Genomic DNA, 21,806 nt, shown 5'->3' with positions numbered 1-21,806 from the left:
AAATGAAAAAGACTTGGGAGTAATTGTGCAGTCAGATATGAAGTTTTCTGAGCAATGCAGACAGGCTGCCAGAACGGGTCGTCGGGTTTTTACAATGATATACAAAAATTTTGCTAGAATAAAAAAGGAAGTGATTGTCCCTCTGTATAAGGGAATGGCCAGGCCACGCCTTGAGTACTGCGTACAGGTCTGGAGGCCTCATTTTAGGAAGGATGTATATTTGCTTGAACGTGTACAGAGAAGGGCAACAAGATTGGTGAGAGGAATGAAGGGATCCTCTTACCAAGAGAGGCTTAAGTTCTGCAAATTGCAGCGGCTGGAGGCTAGGCACCTGCAAGGTGATCTGATTGAGGTGTATAAGGCCTTGAATGGGTTGAGCATGCTGAATTCTGATGGGATTCTTCCACTTGTTCAGATTACGAACCTAAGGGGGCATAAATTCAAATTGAGGAAAGACAGCTGTAGAATAGATGTGAGGAAATTTGCCTTTAGCCAGCTAGTGGTTAATTGCTGGAACAAACTTCCATCTGTTGTTGTGGAAGTTGATAGGTTAAATAAATTTAAGGAGGTACTGGACAAACATTTAGAGGGAATGGTTGTGAATTTTTGTTTTTTTTGGTTGACACTACATAAGCTTATATGCTTGCTTTCTTGCATCACATGCCACGATTACTATTACTATTACAGATATAACTTAAATGAAACACAAAACACAGTTCTGAATAGAAAATAACCAATTTATTAAAAATAATATGACTGTTCATAGTCGACTATTTAGAAATAACTTTTGAAATACAAAAAAAAAAAAGTTAATTTTGAGAATAACTGGCTGTACATTATAGTCCACTCTTCAAGCCCCGGTGAAACAAAAGGATAAAATTCTGAAAAATTAACTTAACAAGAGTGCTGCCTTGTGCTTCTCATCCTGTGAGCACCACAAGCATCTGTTCAGTGGGTGGTTATAAAAGGAATACTGATGGACTATTCAGAATGCCTGTAGCTTGTGATGTAATTTGATTAAATGGGACTTCAGTACCATTGCACACAAACTTAATTTATTTGTTTGAAATTTAACAGTGAGGGTACCCCTGGGAAAAATTATTGCCTTCCTCATGATTTATTTAATGGTTTTAGTTTAAAAACATGGTAAGAGATGGTCATATAAGTGGTAGTAATTCAAATATCAGAAGAGCTCATCAAAATTAGCATTGTTTTTCCCAGAATATTATGAGATTTAATTGTTACTGCAAGTTAACAAAATAAAAATTGTTTTATGGATATTGCAGACAGTCAATGAGATGCTTAACTGTTGGTTGAGTACAACAGTAGAAGAACTGAAGAGCGATTACTACAGTAAGAAAATATGTGTAAGTTAAAAAGATGTAAGAAAGTAAGAAAAGATGTGTTAGGTGTGAATAACAAATATAGCCTTGCCAGCACTCTTTCTTCCCATTTGTTGCACCTGAAGCTTGATTATTATGGTTGCAGTTCTATTTTAATCTGTTAAGTTTATAATTATCTTGTCCTTGCCATGGTGCTGATCAGTGATCTCTGCTTCCTGTTTATATTATAGTTTTATAGTCGGTATAAGGTACTTGGAGGTGTGGGGTGGCATCATGGAGCTATTTTTGCAGCAAGATTAATTTTTTCATTTCCTGTGATGCTGGAATGGCCTGGAATCCAATGAATAACATTAGAGTTTGATCAGACCTACACCTTTTGGTTACTCTATGCAAGAGAGTAACCGGGAGTGTAGACTTTTTTTTTTTTTTTTGGTAGTTGTTGGCGCATAGACTTCTGTGGCCATAATGCACCTCCCAAAGTTTTTGCAGTACTTTGATCCAAGCCCGAGGTGGGAATCGAACCCGCGACCTTTGGGTTGCCAGGCAGGCACTTTACCCACCCGGCTAGCCCGGTCGACACTTTTTAATGTAGGGTGAGAAGAGGAGAGATTACATTGAGAGAGAGTCTCAGTGTACATTAAGGTAGATGAGATAGAATGTTCAATAATCTGATCCAGTGCTAGTTTAGTAGCATAGAGTTCAGCAGTAAAGGCACTGCAAGCTGCCAGTAATGAGACTGAAGTGGTGGAAAACAGAAAAACTGCAGCTTTTTTTTTTTTTTTTTATGTTAGTTGTTGGCGCATCGGCTTCTGTGGCCATAATGCACCTCCAAAAGGTTTTGAATTTTACTCTGATCCAGCCCGAGGCAGGATTCGAACCCACAACCTTTGGGTTGCTAGGCAGGCACTTTACCCACCTGGCTAGCCCGGTCGGCGCAGCAGCAGCACCTAACACAATATCAGATTTCGATATTTTGTGAGTCTCTGATTTAGAAAGAACTGTATGTAACTGCTTGATATTGAAAGAGAGCATGGTGTTCTTTCCACAATGTTAAAAGTAATCATAAAAACTGCAGGAATTATCATCCAAAGAGGCCTGGCGTGTAGTGTCCTGAAATATATTGCACAGTTCAATACTCCAAGCCTGAATAAGATCACTATGTCTAAATGGCACAGGATGGTTTTCATTTGGTTTGATGTAAAAGAATGAATTCCACACCATATTGTACAGGCATCTCCAATTAGGGTGAAGGAACACTGCAAATTTTTGCAGCATACAACAAAAGCAACATTTTCCTGCGAAGCTGCAACAGAGGTTCATGGGCTTCAATATAGAGACTGTGAACTGAGGAAGTTCTTAAAGTACTCAGGACACTTCTAAGAGCACTATATTGAATGGTGTTTAATCATTGAAAAGTACCTTTCCTTATGGAGTCATATACTAGAGATCCATAGTCTAACATGGCCTGGTAAGGGCTCCGCAGAGATGTAGCAGAGTGCAATCAGAATCCCATGAAATGGATAAGACACACTAAAGTACATTTAACATCTTTAAGCAAATGGTTCGAGGATGAGTTCAATGTGTTTTAAAGTTTAATTTATTATCTAGTATTAGGCCTAGAAACTGAACAGTATTAGCAAGTGGAATTGGTACATTGATGGGCAAATCAGGATCAGAATGGAGTAACTGTAGTCTGCAAAAAGTGAGAAGTGCTGCACTTCTGTTCAACTAGGCAATAACCGTTGTATAAAGTCCAGGATTCTATTTTGGCTAAAGTAAGTTAGAGCTGTCTTTCAATGATGGTCATGCTCTGTGATTGACAGGAGATGGTTAGGGTCATCGGCAGACATGTAAATTTCAATGGTTTTTTGAAAGACATGCTGCTAACCCAGATGGCAAATAGGATTACATTGAGAATAGAGCCCTGTGGAACACCTACTCTTAAATACACTATGTCAATAATCTTTTCCAGTACTAGACTAACCCTAGTATTACTGCTGTTATCAGTATTGCATCAATCAGCTATGTAACATCATATTTTTTCTACTACTGATTGCAATAAAGATTTTTATATATATATATATACAGTCCATTCCGGTTATTTGGGACACATTGGGACTAGTGCATTTTGGCCCGATTAAGCGGCTGCCCCAATTATCCGAAGTTTCACATAAATAGTTAAAAATACAATGTACCCCCCCTTTTTTTTACAATTGGTTCACTGTGCAATCAAATCACGTTACGACGAACTCAACATAGTAAAGTACCGTTCACTATACGATGTGCAGTAAGCGCCGGTCATTGTGATCATATTTGTGAATTGAATTTTAATTCTATTAAACAGCGATTCTAATTAGCGAAAATAGGAGGAATATTATCCACAGGCTATAAACGCAAAGATATATTAAGCAGAAATTTACCCTTTATTACCTTACCAATTAAAAAATACGTGAAAATCGGAAGAATATACGTGATAATCGGAATAATTAATATGTACTGTAATATGTACATACGAAGTAGTTGACATTTCTGTTCACTGACATTTGTGGGTGGGGGTTAAAATTTAAAACAGTAAAAAGATAAGCAATCAATAACAAAGAACACAGCACACACAAATTGCAAGTAACACAAAACGCGCAAGTGAGAACCGAGTAACGAGTTACAAAGCTTTAAAAATACGAATGAAGAGAAGATCTGAAAATTAATTTTTTTATATGATTGAAGATTTCATGGAAGTGTAAACACATTTCACCATAATAACCCACAGAATTCCAGCTGTCGGTATTATCGCAAATTCAGTAAGATCGAGTTTACTGTCCGTTTATGATAGATTTCACTAACAGAAAAGCTCAATAAACAGGTGACTGCTAATTGCTTTTATTGTTTTATGGTTGTGACCTCCAGAATTTCGACCAAACCACATGGTATCGTTGGAGACAATCGTAGGGTAATCTCCAGTGCTGCGGTCTCCTGCCCCGATTAAACGGCATGCTGTTCCAATTAAGCGAAGTAAACCCTGGCTATTTTCTCGTTTGGTTTCTGTTTTTTTAAGATTTGCCCCAAATAAACGGCTGCCCCGACTGACCAGTGGCCCAAATAACCGGAATCCACTGTATATATAACTTGGAAGGTATGCGGCTGCAAGAAGTTTTATACCATGAGGTGGGTGGCCTCTTAGTTCCAACATATCCATAATAATACCATGATGCCAAGTGGTATCAAACACTTTCTTGATATCACAGTTGGCAATAACTAGATGCTGTCTCATGATGAAGGCATTTTGAATGTTGGATTTAAGTTTTAAAAGTACATTTAGGAGAGATCTGTAGGGGGGGGGATAGAGAGAGAGAGAGAGAGAGAGAGAGAGAGGTGGTTTCTGAATATATCTGGTTGTGGAAGAACAATAAGATGAAGAGATCTATTCCACATAACTGCCTAAACATAGCGTAGCGAATGCCATCTGGCCCCACTGCACTATTTGGATATTTGTTCAATGATTCTTTGAGCTGTCAGAGTAAAGGGCTCTGAAAAATTAGCTTTGTAATGCTCTTCACCAGTTTCAATTGGCTGAAAGTAGAGCACATAAGAAGAGGCAGAGATAGTATAAAAAGATTCTGCTAAAGCATTTTCAATAGGAGAGGATACATCACACCCATTCAACTGTATGACTGGAGATGTGGTGGTACAAATTTCCCATTCAAGGCTGGTATTTTTTTCAGATATGACAAGACTCAGTATTTTTGATAACAGTTGAGGCAAAAGTTATTCAAGAGTTATTTTTGACTTTTTGCCTGATCTGTCTAGCTTTGCCCTTAAGTTAAATGGTAGTCAAGTCCTTATGAAACTCATTCCATGTGAGAAATTAGTTTTTTTCTAGTTTAGCTTTGGAGCAATCTGCATTCCAACACTGAAACCAGTGGTGGAATGCAGATTGCTCCAAAGCATTACAAAGTTAATTTTTCAAATCTCTCACTTCCATACAGTCAACCCTTTACACTGACATTTCGGAATGGAGACTTCTGCACAGATAAAATGCAACAGACAACCAGTAATGCAATTAGTTACATTATCAATTTACTGTTGCCATATATATATATATATATATCAAACTGTCAAGAACAAGAGAATAGAAGTATTTATTCCAGCTCTTTGAAATTCCAAGTAGTATATCCTTTTCTTATGTTTGAACAATAATGGGGAAATGATCACTATTGAATGGGTCATTAAGTAATGATCAGTCCATACTTGGGAAAAGAGATACAGAACAGATGGGACAAATCAACAGCAGAGGTAGAACCCACAGGCAGTTGAACATGCACTGGGGAGTCAGAGTTTAAGAGTCAGATTATGGTTATCATATGGTTACCGGGTCATGGAATTTTGTCAATGATATATAGGAATTTGTCTGGTGGGGACGGGGAGGTGATTGTCCCCTTGTGTGGGGCAATGGTCAAGCCACACCTTGAGTACTGTGTACAGATCTGGAGGCCTCATTTTGGGAAGGATGTACAGTTGCTGGAGAGTTGTGATTGCAGAGAGGGGCAACAGGATTGGTGAGAGGAGCAATGGGTGCTCTTTCCGGGAAGGCTTGAGTGCTGCAAGTCGCAGCATCTGGTGAATAGATGCCTGCACGGTGATCTGATTGGGGTGTATAAGGCCTTGAATGGTTTGTGCAGGCTCAGTGCTGATGGGATACTTCCGCGTGTTCAGATTAAGAACCTGAGGTGGCATAGATTCAGATTGAGGAAAGAGTTGTAGAATGGATGTGCGGAAGCTTGCTTTTGGCCAGTGGTTAGTTGATTGCTGGAACAGACTTCCATCTCTTGTTGTGGAGGTTGGTAGCTTAAATAGATTTAAGGCTGAGGTAAGCAAACATTTGGAGTGACTGGATGGGTGAAATGGGAAGTTTTTTTTTTTTTTTGTTTTTTTTTGGCTGATGCTATATAAGCTTGCTTTCTTGCATCATATGCATCAGCTAATGTTAATGTTAATCAAGAAATGTTTCAAATTGTTTACCTCTTGCATTCATAGGAGATCCACATAGTGGATGGTGGCCATCAAAGTTACCAAGTGAACAGACAGGTGGTTAGAGTTGCACGATAAGATTGTCCAGTTCAGTCTGGGTGTAAGGGTAAGACAGTGGAATATAAATTTAAATGAGAGTTAATGATATTTCTATTGTTGGAACAGACTTCCCATTGTTGAGATGATCATTTATTTTACAATGATATTTCTATTGTAATGTGGACTGCCACTTCTAAGTAGGTTTTGTAATTTAGTGTCTAAAAGGTACAGCATCAGAACACAGTTCTGGTACTGTACCTTTCAGGTTGGGTTGCAGTTCTGGTGTACTAGAACTGCAACTTCACCATGAACTGTTGAACCTTGCCTATACAGAGTATGATTCTGGAATTTAGGAGAAATCTCCTGTAAGCAGTGGTGAGCTATAGTGGGCTCGCGAGAGCCCATTGTTATTTTTTTTTGAAAATTTGCGAGCCCATTGTTGAGACGATCATTTATTTTACAAATGAAATCCTGAATGCAATTACTGAGTATCTAGAGTCGAAACTATGGTGGGGCAAGCGGGGCCCCATTCCCAGCATTTTAATGGCGCAATCGATCAGTTATGTATTTTAAAATTGCTTCATTTTTGATTTAATTACAGTCAGACCTCTGTTTAACGAACTTCTTTATAGCAAATTTTTTTGATTCCCCCTTGGTAATTACATTTAAAATAGTTTCCGGCAAACGAAGAAAATTTCCATGTAATGAACAGGTTAGGAGAGACAACTTTGTATGCATTGTTCTTACCTCTGGCCTTTAGGCAATTTAGGTAATTAGAAAGCACGAGTTAAGGGTGAAAGGGATTACCATTTCACAATGTTAGTGGTGTCCATAAAACCTCTGCAGTCACACACCGAGAAGTTGCGCTAGTCAATATGCTTTCCATAGCCATTCAGAGGATTAAGAAGCATCTCGACACAGATTATAGCCTCTGGTCAACCTGTGTTGTGGTTCCCCTTTACTACTACAAGAAGTCGTGTTTTTCGGAGAAGTGAGTGAACCTTGCCTTCAAGTAAATGTCTCCTGTCTATGTTTACATGGTCACAGTAGCAGAATATTACTGAATTAATATTCTGTAATTACAGAATATTACAGAATATTCTGTAAGAATATAATTACAGTAAGAATATAATTACAGAATATTCTGTAAGAATATAATTAGAATGTAATTACAGAATATTACATGGTCATAGTAGCAGAATATTCGTGTGATTCCGACATTTTGCACTGTATTCAAAGAACTAGTGAGAGTAGCAACGTGGGGGAGAGAATTGAGGCAACTAAGATATTATATAAACTTTACGAAGAGGAAATGTTGGAAGATTTTGAAACTTCGTCAAGGCTTTCACTGTGCAGAAAATGTTCTAAAATATAATGGCACACAGGCAATAATTAAAAAAAAAAAAAAACTGTATCACCAATCTCCAAAAAACCAGCGCAAATTAAAGATGATTGCTAAAGAACTCGATGCGGAAACTATAAAGATCGGTCGTGTGTTCGGGCCACAATGCATTAGCATTAGCATTAGTAGAGGCACCCGATGCAAGAAAGCAAGCTTATGCAGCATCAGCCAAAAAAAAAAAAAAAAAAAAACCCACTTCCACTTCACCCCTCTGTTCGTTCAAAATACCTGTCCAGCTGAGCCTTAAACTTATTTAGGCTATCAACCTCCACCACAAGGGATGGCAGTCTGTTCCACCAACCAACCACCCGCTGGCTAAAGGCAAATTTCCGCACGTCTATCCTACATCTGTCTTTCCTCAATTTGAATTTATGCCCTCTCAGGTGATTTTTCTGAGCTAGAGGAAGAATCCCATCAGCATTGAGCATGCTTAAACCATTCAAGGCTTTATACACCTCTATCAGATCACCTCGCTGGTGCCTAGTCTCCAGACACTGTAATTTGCAAAACTTAAGCCTTTCTTCGTAAGAGCACCCCTTTGTTCCATTCACTAATCTTGTTGCCCTTCTCTGTACTCGTTCCAGCAGCTCTACATCCTTCTTGAAATGAGGCCTCCAGACCTGTATACAGTACTCTAGGTGTGGCCTGACCATTGCCTTATACAATGGAATAATCACCTCCTTATCCCTGCTGGAAAAATTCCTGTATATCATTGACAATACTCCATGAGCTACTCTTGCAGCCCGTCTGCACTGCTCAGAGAACTTCATATCTGCCTGCATAATCACCCCCAAGTCCCTTTCATTCTCTACCACTGTCAGTGTAGTACCACAGAGTTGATACGTTGCTCTGGGGTTGCTGTTTCCCATGTGTAGTACTTTACATTTGTCAATGTTAAACTTCATTTGCCACCTCTCAGCCCATCTGCTCAACCTTTCCAGATCCTGTTGCAGCAGCAGCATAGTGTCAGTAGTGTCCTTGACAACCCTGCCAACCTTTGTATCGTCTGCAAACTTGGACATTAAGCTTGATATACCATCATCAATATCATTTATAAATACAGAAAACAATAATGGACCCAACACTGAGCCCTGAGGGACTCCACTAATAACATTAGTCCACGATGAGCAGTGTCCATTGATTACCACTCTCTGTCTTCTCCCCCTCAACCACCCCTTTATCCATAGCAGCAATTTGCCTCCAATGTCACACTGCTCCAATTTGTGTAGCAGTCTTCCATGTGCAACAGTATCAAAAGCCTTTCTAAGATCCAAGTATATAATATCAAAGTTATTCCCTGCATCCAGTTCTTTTGTGACCGCATCATAGTATCCAATCAAGCTGGTCAGGCAAGACTTCCCCTTAACAAAACCATGCTGTGTCTGAGCTATAACTGAAGTCTTGTCTAAATGATCCTGCAGTGCTTCTTTAACCAGTGCCTCCATTAATTTTCCTGGAACAGAAGTTAAGCTCACAGGTCTATAATTACTTGTGTCAGCCTTTGATCCTCCTTTGTGAATTGGGGTCACATTTGCACATTTCCAGTCTATGGGTACCTCCCCTGAGTCCAAGGAAGCTCTCATAATTATGGCTAAGGGTTTGCTTACCTCCTTTGCTGCCTCCTTTAATATAACTGGATAGATCCCATCCACCCCGGGTGCCTTTCTCGTGTTTATCTTCAACAGTTTCTCCTCCACTTTACTCCCAGTTATTTCAAGATTCTGTAGCTTACTGCTAGAGTTGAATACACCTCTGGCATTCCCCTTGCTGAATAACTCCTCGTGTGTGAATGTCGATGCAAAATATTCATTTAGTTTGTTAGCTACCTGAGCAGGATCATCAACAGTTGACCCATCAATATCAAGTGGACCAATCTGATTCATCCCCTTCCTTCTAGAGTTTACATAAGTAAAGAACTCTTTGCTGTTTTTCTTTGCATCCCTTGCCAAGGATTTCTCGTAATCTGCCTTCGCCTGCCTAACCTCCTTTGTAACCTGGTTGCATATCAACTTGTATCTATCATAGGCTTCTGTGTCATGTGTTAATTTGTAAGTATCCCATGCATTTTTCTTCTCTGCCATATGCCTCATTAGTTCATCTGACATCCATTTTGGCCTAAACCTTGAACAATATTTCTTAGTTGGTATGTAAAGCCTAGTAGCTTCCAAGATAAGTTCTTTGAATGCTTCCCATTTTGAATTTGCTGTTGGTAACATCATCAGTTGGTCCCACTGTATAGAATTTAAATACTGTCTCAGTCCATCGTAGTCGCCTTTACGGAAGCAATAACCCTTCCCTTTACCCCTAATGGTAGTTACCTCTTTCAGTAAATCCCACTTCAGCACACTGTGATCACTGCCACCTAGTGGTTCATTTATCTGCAGATTCTTAATGCATGAAGAATCACTGCTGATAATCAAATCAAGAGTATTACTCCCTCTAGTTGCCTCCCGAACATGCTGATGTAGAAAACAATCATCCAATAAATCCACAAAAGCCCTGCTAGTGTGTGAGTAACCAGCCCCCAAATTCCAGTCAATATCTGGGAAATTAAAATCTCCCATTATAAGACTCTCTGATTTACTGGCCCACTCTATTTCCCTGTACAGTTCCTTATTAGACTCATCAGGGTCATTAGGCCTATAGCACACTCCTACTCTCAATTTTGATCTCCCAATGCTTATGTCACACCAAACTGACTCAACACTGTACTGTCCAGCGATGTCGACTGGCTTCACTTCCTTGGTTTTTATGTGTTTCTTAACTAATAGCATAACCCCTCCCCCCTTCCTATCCTGTCTATCCTTTCTGTAGACGTTGTACTCCCCAAATTCCAATAGTCCGTCAGTAAGATACAAGCTCCCCAATGGGCAGCTTGTAGCTTACTGACGACAATTGAGGGTTGGAGGAATTATCCCACATTGTGCAAACATTTTGAATCAGAAAGTTAATTAAATATTCTGGATTATTAAACCGACTTTTCAATCTGGAATTTCTTAACGATTTAGTACTAATGATCGACATCCTGCAGGAGCTCTCTTACCTTAACTAGAAGCTTTACAAAGTCGCAGCATCATTATAGTAAAAGCTGATAAATTAATTATTCTAACTATCAATGCTATCACTAATTTCAAATATTCTGAAGAAAATTATGAAGCTAAAATTGAGAGCATGTTGAAGTTGAAAGAATTTGAAGGAATCGAAAGTAAGAACACATTTAAAAAATTACCTCGTGACATGTTATTAAGAATAAGTTATTAATGCAGCAGAGTAATTTTAAATTAAATAAAGAAAATAATGATACTATTGATGATGAGGAATTGAAAGAAATTTTAAACATCTGCTACCTGGAATCGTGGAATACGAAAAAATTTTCATCTCCATAGCAAGACGGTGAAAAACGAATAAGAAATTTAAGTTTTCTGATAAAATATGAAATAAAAATTAATGATTTTAGAGATTTTGTCGAAGACAGTTTATCTTTAAAATCGAGTGAAATTCCCTCTTCAATTATAAAAGCCAGAAATATCTTTGAAACCACTGCGATTAGCAGTGCTTTCAGCATAATGAATAATATTGTATAAATGAATGAATAATGTTGACCATACATCTAAATGGAAAACCATTGCTTCAATTTGATCCGGATAGTTACATCAAATCATTCCTCTGTAATCATCACTCAGCTTGAGCAAAGCAGAAGATAGACAACAAATATTAATAAAGAAGTAAATTGTATATGGCAATTTTAAATATATATTAAAATTGCCATTAATTGTACCTGGAATTTTAAACATATATTACACAAATATTCAAGAGAAATAAATTTTTCTTGAATATTTGTGTAATATATTTTTTTATGTAATCTGTGATTTAACCCCAGGCTCACATCTGGTGAGTATGGGCTTGGCACACCAAGGGTCCTGAGCTGGATATCATCATTCTTTTCTTTCTTGGTGATTCCCTTCTACTTTTCTCTCTCTCTCTCTCTCTCTCTCTCTCTCTCTCTCTCTCTCTCTCTCAGAGTAAATCGGGAATTTTTTTTTTTTTTTTTTTTTTTATTGGCTGGTGCAGCATAAGCCTCAGGCTTCCTTGCACCATGCAGCTAATAATAATAATAATAATAATAATAATAATAATAATAATAATTGTGTACCTTTTCTAGAAGAGTTTGTTTTTTATTTAATATTTGTTTTTATATTGTACAATGTTTTGTGATATGGGAAATATTTCGTGTTATTTTTTATTCGCAATATTAAAATTTTATCATGAAAAAAATATGTATCCATTATATTTCCCTAGTAAAAAATTAGAGACGAATTAAAAAGTGGCGCGTGTACCGAGCATGTGCAGTAGATGATTTTATGTGAATCCTTCGCGTTTCTTTTAGGTATTTTGGTTTTTTCTTTTAGGTATCAAAGGCTGACACAAGTAATTATAGACCTGTGAGTTTCACTTTTGTTCCAGGAAAATTAATGGAGGCACTGGTTAAAGAAGCACTGCAGGATCATCTAGACAAGACTTCAGTTATAGCTCGGACACAGCATGGTTTTGTTAAGGGAAAGTCTTGCCTGACCAATCTGATTGGATACTATGATGCAGTCACAAAAGAACTGGATGCAGGGAATAACTTTGATATTATATATTTGGATTTCAGAAAGGCTTTTGATACTGTTGCACATGGAAGACTGCTGCACAAATTGGAGCAGTGTGGCAAATTGCTGCTATGGATAAAGGGATGGTTGAGGGGGAGAAGACAGAGAGTGGTAATCAATGGACACTGCTCATTGTGGACTGATGTTATTAGTGGAGTCCCTCAGGGTTCAGTGTTGGGTCCATTGTTGTTTTCTGTATTTATAAATGATATTGATGATGGTATATCAAGCTTAACGTCCAAGTTTGCAGACATTAGCATTAGCATTAGCATTAGTAGAGGCATTTGATGCAAGAAAGCAAGCTTATGCAGCATCAGCCAAAAAAAAAACAAAAAAAAAAACAGACGATAACAAAGGTTGGCAGGGCTGTTAAGGACACTACTGACAGTATGCTGCTGCAACAGAATCTGGAAAGATTCGAGCAGATGGGCTGAGAGGTGGCAAATGAAGTTTAACATTGACAAATGTAAAGTACTACATATGGGAAACAGTAACCCCAGAGTAATGTATCAACTCTGTGGTACTACACTGACAGTGGTAGAGAATGAAAAGGACCTGGGGGTAATTGTGCAGGCAGATATGAAGTTCTCTGAGCAGTGCAGACGGGCTGCAAGAGTAGCTCATGGAGTATTGTCAATGATATACAGGAATTTTTCCAGCAGGGATAAGGAGGTGATTATTCCATTGTATAAGGCAATGGTCAGGCCACACCTAGAGTACTGTATACAGGTCTGGAGGCCTCATTTCAAGAAGGATGTAGAGCTGCTGGAACGAGTACAGAGAAGGGCAATAAGATTAGTGAATGGAACAAAGAGTTGCTCTTATGAAGAAAGGCTTAAGTTTTTCAAATTACAGTGTCTGGAGACTAGCCACTGGTGAGGGGATCTGATAGAGGTGTATAAAGCCTTGAATGGTTTGAGCATGCTCAATGCTGATGGGATTCTTCCTGTTGCTCAGAATAACCACCTGAGAGGGTATAAATTCATATTGAGGAAAGACAGATGTAGGATAGATGTGTGGAAATTTGCCTTTAGCCAGCGGGTAATTGTTTGGTGGAACAGACTTCCATCCCTTGTTGTGGAAGTTGATAGCCTAAATAAACTTAAGGCTCAGCTGGACAGGTATTTCGAACGAACGGAGGGGTGAAATGGGAGTGGGTTTTTTTTGTCTGATGCTACATAAGCTTGCTTTCTTGCATCATATGCCTCTACTAATGCTAATGCTAATAATAATTAAGTCCAAACTCAGTAATAGTGTATTCTGGATGTTTTCAAGGTGTTATGAGGAGTAAATGATACTAGAATTCCATCAAAATTTATTAACTTTAGCAATAAATTTTTCACTGTATTTTTCAGGCTATAAGATGCACCCAGGTTTTAAAGGTGATTTTGAAAAAAATATATATTTTATTGCATATATCTGGCATACCAATTCACAAGTGCTTCCTAAACTAAATGTCGGTGCAGAACAAATCTTCAGATGTTTTGGTTTAGTAGCTTCAGTCAACAAGTCTCTAGACTGGAGACATTTCACCATTTTTAGGGATCCAGGAAGAGACTAGTCGTTTTTATATTAGAAAGGGTGACACTACAGCATTGCAGATAAGGTGTGCATTTCTAAGAAAATTGGTATTTTATCATTCAACAACACTGTGTTTCTGTCTGCAACCTCTTTGGACAGCTGGAGTCATATTCCATAAAATTAGTATCAAGTCTCGAGCTTGAAGGTTCTTACAGTGGAAATTTTCCAGTGTTCGTAGCAGCTCCTAAAGCCATAGGGTTTTTTTTTATCTCCAAGATTTCGAGTCCACCATGTGGAGGCAGGAGGAGCCACCAGTAATCAAGCAGTAATGAATAGAGGCAGTATGACATAGGTGAGATAACAGTGCATTGCAAGCAGGGTAGCAGTAGGTTGTAAGTGAGACTAGCAGTACATTACAAGCAGGTAATGTAGTAACATTGCAAGAGAAAATCGCAAGTGAAAAGCAAATTGTTAACTTTGCTATATAATTTCAGTAAATCACATCACAAGAAATTCCTGGCACTGGGACCACATATGGTACTTAATTTAGGGTTTATCTAGTGTATCTGAAATCTACTTGGCTGTGGTCTAACTGGCCCACCCCCCCCTCCCCATGGGGTGTCTCAATGCATCTCTGATTGTTGATAATCATATACACAGACCAGTGGTTGAGTGAGGTGTTTAAATAGACTGAGCAAGCAAGCTGAATGCTGATAGCATTCTTCCTCCTGCTCAGACTATAAATGAGGGGACATAAATTCAAACTGAGGATGGTTACAGGATAGGCATGCAGAAGTTTGACTTCAAGACAATGGGTGATTAATTGTTGTAACAAAGTTCCATCTGTTGTTGCAGAAGTGGACAGTATGAATAAATTCAAGCAAGAAGTAGACAAATTATTGGATGGGCTGATGTTTCATAAGCTTGCTTTCATGCATCATATACCACAACTACTACTAATAATAATAATAATAATAACAATAATAAATATTATAACTGAATGCAGGGATGTGTAAAATTTTTAAATCACTGTATTTTTCAGGCTATAAGATGCACCCAGGTTTTAAAGGTGATTTTGAAAAAAATATATATTTTATTGCATATATCTGGCATACCAATTCACAAGTGCTTCCTAAACTAAATGTCGGTGCAGAACAAATTTACTTCTTGTAGAATGTCAAAAACTTGGTACAGTCACACTCATCATTACCGATGTTATGGTGCTCTGAACTTTCAATTTCTTCAGAGTTCATTCTGAAGAAATTCTTCATCAAGGACACTGCTAATAATTACATTATTTCTTAAAAGACTTGAGTTTTCTAGAAAGAAGTACGACAAGTTCTAGCAGCCTCATTCAAATATGCTACACAACCACAATCTCGTCTGATCTAAAAAAAAAAAAAAAACTTTATACTGCTATTTTTTTTTTTTTTTTTTTTTTTTTTTTTTTTTTTATGTGAACCCCAAACACGAGAGGTATTAGAACCTATAGTACTTAGTACCGTGCTTGGGTTAAACCTTATGTTCACCTTATACAACATTTTCCAAACTGGGATCCGTAGACCAGTTCCAGGGGATCTGCGAAATGGACCCTCTGGAAATGATCAAATTATTAATTCTATGTATAGCAAATTGATGATAAATAAATGTATTATACATTTATGTAAAAATAAGAATAAAGTGGAGTTGTTAAACATAAAACTTTGAATTTTATTTTCAGAAAAACCAGTGTTCATACATATATACACACACAGAGAAACAAATTTAAAGGTGAAAAGTATAAACTAAAGTAAGCAAAAAAGTCCCACTGAACATTGGGCCGCAAATGAACCGTTTTCGGGATAATGCATATTTTCTGTTAAGATCCGCCACTAACTATGGGAGCAGTAGTTTAGCAAAAAGCTGTGAATCCTTTGCTAAGGGTGGTTTTATTAAACATAAGATAATACATTTTTAATTTTTGGTTTCAACACCACGGGATTTTATAGATGTTACATGTTATGGGATGTTACAAAAGGGGTTCAAAATGCTGTCCTTGCATCCATACGCAGCTTTGTAGTCTTCTCTGCATTGAGTTACGAATCCTCTCAGGCATTCCTGGATCATTTCTGAATTTCATGAAAGGCTCCTTCAACCTGACCCTGCGCAATTCCTCAGCTGTGTTAATGTCAGAAGTGTGCATCAAGTTTTTTACATGACCCCAGATACAAAAATCCATAGGATTTAAATCTGGTGATCTGGGAGGCCACATTACAGGCCCACCTCTATCTATCCACCGTTGACCAAACCTAGTTAGATACCGAGTTGCAACTCGAGCAAAATGTGTTGGTGCACCATCACGCATAAACCACATGTTCTGGCATTGCTGGAGTGGAACATTATCAAGGAGGTCTGGAAGAACATTCTGCAGGAACTGAAGGTACAGCTCTCCTGTTAACCAGTTTGGTAGAAAGTGTGGTCAAATTAGACGGTCTCCTAGTAGTCCTGCCCAGACATCAATGAGAAACGTTGGCTGATGTCATGACTCGTGAATTGCATTAGGATTTTCGTCGGATCAAACGTGACAGTTATGAAAATTAAAAAATACCATCACGTCAGTGAACAGCTTCGTCAGTGAACAAAATGTTGTTTAAAAATTGCGGGTTCAGGACACACTGTTGAAATTCCTGTATTTTGTTCTATTCTTTCTAATACCCTTTCCTCAACATTAGGTGTTATGCTTTTGAGTTACTTAGTTAGTTATTTGGTTTTTAGGAGCATTAGCAACTAAGGCCATATTGCTCCGGGATATGCAGTGGTCATTCCACTGACCTTTCCGCATCCTCCATATTTGGTGGTGACAGGCTCAAACCCCGGTCTAATCAAGAAGCGTGTGCTACGCACTGCTGCTCCTCCTTCCCACCTGGCTACAGAGGCGCCTGCTTCTGAGCCTACCTACTCGTACTCCATGTACGAAGTGCCCATGTTCTCTAAGGCATTGATGTACCCTGATCAATGTGCACCTGTTGGGCTGCCTTAGACAGGGAATTGCTTCTTGGTACAAATGTGCAGCTTGAGTGCACTGCCGTTGGCTTTACCATACATGAATTCATGTCTGCATACAGCAACGAAGAGTATGCAGACATGAATTCATGTATGCATACTCTTCGTTGCTGTAACCTCTTTCCACGTTAACTATCCTTTGACAAGTACTAGTATGCCTGCTAAATCTCAGAGCATTGAGAGGGGGGAAACGGAGAGAATGAGCATAACCTAACCTAAACAAACAAGTCAGTGGTGGATCCCAACTAGAAATGTGCAACATCTCGAAAACGATTCACTTAAGGACTCATGTTTACTTTTTTTTTGCATATTGTAGTCTGTATAGTTCACCTTTAAATTATTGACCTTCACTTTTGAAACACCTTATATATACATAAAATAGATATAGTATATAATATCCATGAATTAAAACTGGGAAATAGTGGGAAGATAAAATAAACAGGATATGTCAAATGCACCAAAGCACACAAAGCAGCAGCAAAGGATGCAAATGTATATATATTTCTATATTGTAATAAATGAGTTACACGACAGCCAAAAGCAAAGATAGCTGAAATATGAATAAAAGAAAAAATTTAAAAATGGTGACCTGTAAAATAAAATAGATTACATAAAATGGTGGGCAAATTTGGATATAGTTCAAAAAGGGGAAATAAAGCAAAAATGAAATTAAATCTGAAGTCAGCAAAGGTAAAAGTTGATATATGATCAGGTACTTCATCAGGGTAATATACCTGATCATGTATCAAAAGACTGCGTTTCTATACTTGCCCAAAACTGAGCAAGAGAAGAAATTTTTAAAATAAAGCACATAAGATTGAAAAGCAATATATCTCTTACAAAGTATGGACAAGGTAGTCCCTATGTAGTGTTTATAAAGAAAGTTACGGTAAAATTAACTGGATACAAAATTATTTTAAGTACAATAAGAATAGAAGCAAACAATAAAAGGCTAATGCCAATACCAAATGCTGATGTAATGAAAGTTAAAAAAGGAGATCTAAGCAGCATATAACTAAAGCTTAAATTATTTTTTAATTATTTCTTTTATTCATATTTGCTAATATTATATTTGATCTTATATCAATTTAAACTTTAGTTATCTGCTGCTTTGCACGATGCTATGCTTAATATACAGCCACCTCTGGCTGTATATTATTATCTTTGGATAGCCTTGTTGGTTGCACTTTCTGCCATATTTCTTCATTTTTTTCTTTGTCTAAAATTCAATATAGATTAATTTAACGTAGATTCATTATATATTGTTTTTCAAAATTGATTATAGAGGTCAATGGTTGTCTTTTCAGCTCTCCTCACATTAGTTCAATTACTATAAATTATTAACGCATAGGATTGTCCCTGTTTGTTACCGCTGTGGTTGCAGCTCTCATAATGACATAAGTGTTTTTACACTGTCATTTCCAACCCTTTCTTCTCTGTATCGCAGGTATAGACTTTCACATTTTTAACATTTTTTAATGCTTTTAATTTTAATTTTGTATCTCTTTCTTTTAACTTTCATTACGTCGACATTTGGTATTGGCATTAGCCTTTTATCGTTTGCTTCTATTCTTATTGTACTAAAAATAATTTTGTATCCAGTTAATTTTACCATAACTTTCTTTATAAACACTATGTAGGGACTACCTTGTCCATACTTTGTAAGAGATACAGCCAGGCCTCGCATAATGCAAGTTCGATTAACGTGTTTTTCAGTTACTGCTATTTGAGAAAAATTATACCACTTTTCACTTTACACAATGCAAATTTCCAGTTAACGTGATTTTTTTTTTTTTTTTATGTGGTAGTTAAAAAAGATTTGAATCACGCATTAAGCTTACCGCGCATTGGATGGGCAATAAACAAACGTTTGCCTGCTGCCCACTTCGTTGTGTTCCATCAACCATCAGAAGAAGACGTGTTACTTGTTTGTCTCCTGCTAATAAATTCAATGCAGACTTGCATTTAAAAATGCTAATTTTTAAATGAACCAGAAGAAAATGTTACCACGCAGGAGATAACGATAAAAGAACTAGATGAAATCTTTCGTATCGCAAAGAACCTCAAACAAAAGTTTTGAGGTTCTCTGCAATATTTATTTCACCAGGGTCCAGAGAAGATTGTTGTCAGCTATCGGAAATTGATTGATGAAAAGAGAAAGTGAACACTGATGAAACGACTCTGTTCAAATATTTCCATAACAAATTGTTTCTTCGTTGTGTATTTCATGTCAGAGGTTCCCAAACTTTCTCGATTCACGCCGCCCTTTGTGTGTCAGTAATTTTTTCATGGTGCACCTAGACCAAAAGTTCCTAACAGTTCCGTTTATTAAGTAGTTTGGTCCAAACAACTTAATAAGAAATGCTGAAACTGTGAACTAACTCAAGCTAGTAGTTCACGCGGTGTCCAACAGATGTTGAGTATCACTGTTTCCCTCAAAAATTTTAAATATTCTGCGATGCACAGTTTGGGAACCGCTGTTTTATGCAACAAACATTTAATTTCATAATTATTTTTATTATCTTTTACAAGGTATACAGTTAAAAAGTTATTTTTAAAATTCTTTATGGATATTCCTGAAGGTCAAGGAGCAATTATAATTTTTCCTACTAATTTGATTAACATGTTTCGGTTTTGCGTGATGCGCTCGGGGGACGAATTAATCGCATTAATTGAGGTCAGCCTGTATATTGCTTTTCAATCTTATGTGCTTTATTTTCAAAATTTCTTCTCTTGCTCAGTTTTGGGCAAGTATAGAAATGCAGTCTTTTGATACATGATCAGGTATAGTCCCCTGAATAAATACCTGATCATGTATCAACTTTTACCTTTGCTGACATCAGATTTAATTGCATTTTTGCTTTATTTCCCCTTTTTGAACCATATCCAAATTTGCCCACCCTTATCTGATGCCAGCTAACATTACCTTTATTTTCATGGAATCTATTTTATTTTACAGGTCACCATTTTTTAAATTATTTCTTTTATTCATATTTCGGCTATCTTTGCTTTTGGCTGTCATTTAACTCATATTTATTACAATATAGAAACACACACACACACACACACACACACACACACACACACACACACACACACACACACACACACACACACACACACACACACACACACATATATATAAAAATACGAGGGGCATTCAAAAAATAAGTTACACCTGCCGCCATCTCTTGGTATAATTGTGCAACAAATGTGGCACCTGTGCGGAATGGAGTTCATATCGTATGCCCCTAATAGGTGAGGTTTGTTGACGTAGCAGTAACAGTTACGTAGGAGTAAGCGTTCATAATGGCACATCGGCTAGAATATTAGTCCAAGTTCGAGGTATGCGGAACAGTACAATTTTTGTGGGCAAAATGTCTGAATTGTTCTGAGATTCATCGTGAAAAAACGGCAGTGTATGAGGAAAATGCAATGTCGCATCCAGCCATAGTGAAGTGGTACCAGCAGTTTGAAAGTGGTTGCACAGAATTGACAGATGCTGATCGAGAAGGCCATCAATGTCGACTGCTGTAGACAACGTGGTGCAGGTTGATGGAATGATTTGCAATAATTGAACTGAGAGTCACAGAAATGGCAAAGGAGTTGGATATTTCGATAGGTAGTGTTCATTCCCTCATCCATGAACATCTTAACTACCGCAAATTGTGTGCACAATGGGTTCCTCATTCACTAACAGATGAACACAAAGGTCAACGTTTCTTGTCTTCTCTAGCCTTACTTCAACACTAATCTGTGGAAGGCCATGACTTCTTGCACCGCATCATCACTGGCAACGAAACGAGGTTGCACCATTTCACCCCAGAAACGAAGAGAGCATCTATGGAATGGAGACACATGACATCGCCTGTGCGGAAGAAATTCAAAGCTGCACCATCAGCAGGAAAGGTCATGGCTACTGTATTTTTCGACTGTGAAGGAGTTGTTTACATGGCATTTATGGCAAAAGGCACAGCAATTAATGCTGCCTCATACTGCCAAACATTACGGTCTTTGCGAACAGCCATGAAAAACAAGAGGCCTGGTAAGTTAAGCAAAAAGTGTTGTTCTCATTCAGGACAACGCCATGCCACACAATGCACGCACAACATGACACTTGCTCCAAAGTTTTGAATGGGAGGTATGGCAACATCTGCCGTACAGTACGGATCTTTCCTTGTGACTATCACGTCTTCGCAAGCTGAAAGAACATCTAGGGGGACAATGATAAGCAGATGCAAACAGCAGTTCAATGGTGACTGAATGACCAAGGAGTGAATTTCTATCATCAGGGAATCGAACGTTTAGTCACACGTTCCAAGAAGTGTTTACACCAATTCGGTGATTATGTGGAAAAGTAGTGCAAGGTATGTGCTTTCTATTGCATAATGTTACATACTTCAATAAATGTCTCTTGTGCTACAATGGTCAAATTTAACTTATTTTTTGAACTTCCCTCATATATATATATAATCCAAATTAAATTGAAGAATAAACAACAAAAGTAAAATAAAATAAAATAAAATGTATGCCAATATCATGGCAAACCAGTAGAGTGAAAATGAACTTAACCAATATGAAAACAAAACAAAAGAAAAATGGGAGGAGGAAATATAAAGAAGGAGAGGGTAATCCTTCCTGTTGGAGAATTGTGCCTAAATAATTTAGAAAATGAAGGCCAAATATGAAGAAATTTAATGGCACACCCTTGATGCCCCATTTCCAAATTGTGTGAAATATCACTAATATGGAAATGTAATCTACCAACAATATATGACCAAT

The 21,806-nt window shown here is 37.7% G+C and overlaps 1 protein-coding gene across 1 annotated transcript in view; it reads right to left on the bottom strand.

Moving 5' to 3' along the window:
- LOC150089465 (uncharacterized) overlaps positions 1-21,806 on the bottom strand; it is a 1,372,165-nt gene that overhangs the window by 1,222,758 nt on the left and 127,601 nt on the right. The gene's annotated exons all lie outside the window — the stretch shown is intronic.

This window comes from Mastigoproctus giganteus, chromosome 2, assembly GCF_048544385.1.
Source record: "Mastigoproctus giganteus isolate SK-2022 chromosome 2, ASM4854438v1, whole genome shotgun sequence".
Taxonomy (NCBI): Eukaryota; Metazoa; Arthropoda; class Arachnida; order Uropygi; family Thelyphonidae; genus Mastigoproctus; species Mastigoproctus giganteus.
This window is presented reverse-complemented; position numbering and strand designations above follow the sequence as displayed.